Below are 4951 nucleotides of genomic sequence, written 5' to 3'. Positions count from 1 at the left end.
TACATATACTGACAACATATTAATTAAAAATGAATCTGTATCATTATTCATTAAGATAGTTTAAGTTTTTTCTTTTAAATTTACATTAATACTTACATGAACTAGCATTTAATTACATTTAAGATGATTCATTTAACTTTTATGCTTTAATGTACATTAATTGTTCATTAACTCTAATTAAGGCATTAATGTTTCATTATTCTCTAATTAATAAGGACAAACATTTGGTTTTCCTTGTATTTAATGTCTTTAAATTTGTGGTTTTAAGCACAGGTACAGATTTAATTAGTTTCAGGACATAATTACTCAGAAATTACGCAAAAAAGAGTTATTGTGCGCGAAATTCAGCCACCAGGGGCAGAATCTCGGCCGAGAATATGTAATCTCGGTAAGCTCAGCGAAACCATGTAATTTTCGGAGAGATTTTCTCTCTAAAAATGCCGTGTCGCGACCGAGATTCTGGATTCTCGGTCGCGACACGCGTGCTATAGGCAGTGGGAGGTCCCATTTTTGCACTAAATTAAGCCTATTCCTATTCCTAATCTACCTATACTTAACTCTATTCAACCCTATATATACCTACTACTTACACAAACATCACATCACCTCAATTTTTACCCAATCCCTCACTCTAAACTCTTCCCAATACACCACTTTTACTCTTTCCAATGTATTCATTCCCTATTCAAAATCAATTACCCTTTCATCTACCTTTTTTTTCATTCATTCACCCTTACCATTCCCAAACTCTTCTTCAAGCTTTTGTTTCTCTTTCAAATTTCTCTTCTTCTATATTCTCAAACACAACACCCACATCATGCCTAGAACTAAAGTTGCCAGACACAAGCCTAAGGTTACGGGAGCCAATCGTCTTCGTATTCGTTGCGGAGCTTACTTCGATATCGCTTCCGAGGAAGAGGCAAGCCGCTTCACTCATTTTTCCAACCCAAAAATTGAGTTTGTCGACATGCATTTCCTCCATTTTGATTCGGTGAGAGAGTTATCTTTCTCTAATCGGATTAATGCATACCTTGATACTCTAGGTTGGCATACTTTTTCTTCCATGAAATTCCCTAACATTACCGAATTTATTGTGGAATTTTTGGTTATATTACAAATTGATAAGAAGAAGGATTTTATTACCTTTAGGAACAATAGTGTAACTTATACTATTGATTATGAAGCAATGGGGAATATTTTCGGGTTTCCTACTAGTGATTTCGTTGCAAAGCCTAAGGAATTCGATAATGACACCATTTGGAATACTCTTTCGGGTCAAGCCTATTTTAATCCCAAAAACACTTCAAGCAAGATGATTAGGGATAATTGCTTGTTTTACTTTCACAAATTCTTGAGTTTTTCGTTGTTTGGACGTGTTGAGAGTTCCAAAATTCAAGTTCGGGATTTGTTCGTTCTTGATTGCTTGTTGAAAGGTTTAAGGGTTGATAGAATTGGAATGCTATTTTATAATTTGTATCGTGCTTCAAGGGCACACACTAAGCAAGTACCTCTCGGAAACTTTATTACCGGTTTAGTGTTGGGTGCACTTGGAGAATTGGCCGATTATGATATGTCTTCTTACCATCGCTATGTCCCTCTTTTGGATATTTCGGCTCTTGACCGCGCCCACTTGTTGCTTAATTTAAGTCCTCCCGTTTTTGTTTCATATGAGTCACGTATTGCCCATCTTAGTGGTAATACGGGAGGAGGCGCCTCGGGTTCTCAATTTGTAGGTACCGAAGGAGGCGGAGCGGAGGAGGAGGCGGCGGATGCACCACATGCACAACTACAAGCCCAAGCACCACAAGCGGAGGATCCTATCGATTTGCGAAGGATTTTGAACCAAATCAATGCCCATAATAGACAAATGAACTTGAGAATTGATGATTTGGTTGAGAACAACATAGTGATGAATGACAATATCAACGCCTTGAGGAGGGAGAACAAGTCCACCCGTCGTCGGATGCTCTCATTCTTCTGTCTTCAAAACATTGAAACTTCACCATCTCCATCGGATTCACCTTCCGATGTTTAGGTTTTATCTTTTCTATTCTCATTTCCTTTGTTATGTTTTCATTTGGTACAATTTTTATTCCATTTTGATTGGTACAATTTTATTTTTCTTTTATGATGAATGCTTTTCTTTTTATATCTTTGTTGAATGAATTTATTTCATTTCTTATTCCATATACGTTATTTCATATGTTTTTCGTGTTTTATCAATTTTTGCACCAATGAGGACATGGTCCAAAATAAGTGTGGGAGGAGATATTACATATATCATTTTTTGATTAGTACGAATCAATGAAATGAATGACGATAAAATGAAATGACATCCATTTTTAAGCAACATTTAACATTTTTAAAATGCAGCATTTTCTTTTATAATGCAACACATTTGGCAACGTTTTATTTAATACATAGTATTTTTCAATAACATTATTTTAAGTAACATCATTATAACTTAGCATTTTTATATGTATAAAGTAAACGTTTAACTTATGATTATTTTTAGGTTATCATTATCGTTAGAAATAATATATTTCTATACGGGCAATATTTTTGAAATTTTTCACAAATCTTCGATACGATTTTAAATAAAATTGTCTCGAGTGAATGTATGTAAGTAAATAAATTCTTTATTTTCAATCTCTATTTTATATCATGCAATTAATGATATAATAAATCTTATTTTAAATTTTCAATTAGGTTTATAGGCATTAAATTGAACTAACAATTTTTAGCTCGGTTTGATTTTCGTCTTACATTAACACCAATTGAAGTTTTTAAGGAAACTTTAGCCATAATACATGTTGAATTTTAAGTCAATATAGGATGAATGTGCTATTTTTCTTTTTCCCAATTTATAATTTTAATTTTATAACTTATGTTAATAAAATCAATTAGTAGTATTCTTAACTTTTGGCCACGATTGAGACCAACCTTATCACAATCGATGTATGAAAGGGAAGAAAATTAAGTACCGTTTACTTTTGGCCACGATTGCGACCACCCTTATCACAATCAAGGTATGGAAGGAACGTTTAAGCAAAACTTAAGCGTGTTTAAGTTTAAAGTAACGATTGCGTCCACCCATGGCATGGTCGGTACCTCTTAAGCAAACACAAAACAAATAAAATGCGTATAAAGTTACGATCAAGACCACCCTTATCTCGGGCGTAACTAAGCAAATAAATTAACCTAAGTACTTATTCAATTCATATTTCATATAATAGTTTAGGTTTTGGGAAAGGAAATTTTGTGCTTTGAAATGCCTTGAGACGAAAGATTCAATAACATGCGTGCTTATATCGTCCCGAATACTTCAATTTATAAATTGAAAATACAAGACGAATGATATATCGATTTTATACTAGTTAGTTTGATATTTTGCGTATAAATTTGCCATGCAAAGTTAATCTTTTCGGCTTAACTAATTTAAAAAAGTAATACAGAGATATATGTTTTATTTTTATAAAGATGTTAGTTAAAGAATAAATTCAGTGAAATTTTGCTCGGGACTAGCAAAAGATTAAGTGTGGAGATTTGTTAAGCCCAAAATATACCTAAAATATCATCAATATTTACATCAGTTTTGCTATGAATTCGTGCTGTTTATATCTATTTAGCGTACTTTTACGTCCGAATATGTTTCTTTCATGCAAGGTACCTAAATATTTGGTAAAATCCAAATAGGAACGAAAAGAGGTCAGAAACGAAGGAAAAACCCTACAAAAGGAGTCAAAGACGACGAAAAATCAAACGCGCCGAAACGAAGATGAGGAATGAAGTCGGAGACGGAGAAAAACTCTCGTGTCGCGACCGAGATTCCGTATTCTCGGTCGCGACACGCATCGGCCAGCTCTTCCTCATTTACGTTCTGAACACTTAAAATTGCTTCCCCATTCTCGACTGAGAATTTCCATTCTCGGTAACTTCAGATTTTCAGGCAGCACGACTTACACATGTTCGTTTTCAAATAAACGCGACCGTTCGATTGGATAAGAACGTCTCTTCGCAGCAGACACATCCCTTAAACTCAACTCTTCAAACTCTATAAATAAAGAGTTGATTTCAGAGTTGTATATATATTGAAGAGAAGATTTTAGTTCAGAATTTATGCAGGAATTCTGAGTCAAAACGATTCAGAGTTAAAAGTTTAATTTTGTAAAAACAATCTGATGTACACACATTGTTTACAAATTAATTTCAAACACAGTAGCAATTAGATTTAGAATAAGATCAGTCAATATTAGTTTACATTTTGATAGTAGAAGTGCCCGTCTCTATTCCGAAGATTCAGCGAGAAGATTAAGTAGCGGATTCGACCCACGAGCCTGACAAACTCTAACGAGGTTTGAGGAAAGGATTGACGATCCGGAACTCTCATGTCGTTTGAATGCTTCCATGCTTTTTATTCTCTGTAAACTTGTATCAAATTCATACTTCATCTAATAAAGTTCATGCAATTCAAGAAATTTTTATGTAGCACTTCTGTAAATGATCGGAAGTGAGTTCTGGTGTTTTCATTAAAACGAGTTAAATTCAAAATCATTACAAGGAAACTTTGTTGAACACTTAGGCAAATTCATTCTTTGAGAATTAATTTGGTTAAGGTAGCAATCTAACCCGAACGTAGGAGGATTGTTTGCAGTTCAAAGCCCTTTAATTGAAGGAGTTTACGTTATTACATTTTTATAGTTTATACAAAGTTTAAAGTTGTTTTCTTTGCTTAATGCAAACGAACACAATAAATCTCTTATTTTAAATACTAAACGTTTCTGTTTTGTAATTCATATTCAAAACAGAATTGATTTCTAACATTCTATATATTCTAGCCTAATTCTTATTCTATCAATCTCAAAACCAATTTCAAATAACGATTATCTATTTCTATAAACCTTTAGTCGAATTTAAACTACACATAAATAAGTTTTTGTTGAAAAATGTT

Source organism: Euphorbia lathyris, chromosome 2 (assembly GCF_963576675.1).
Source record: "Euphorbia lathyris chromosome 2, ddEupLath1.1, whole genome shotgun sequence".
NCBI lineage: Eukaryota > Viridiplantae > Streptophyta > Magnoliopsida > Malpighiales > Euphorbiaceae > Euphorbia > Euphorbia lathyris.
The sequence above is the reverse complement of the archived record's forward strand: the minus strand, read 5'-3'. Positions refer to the sequence as shown.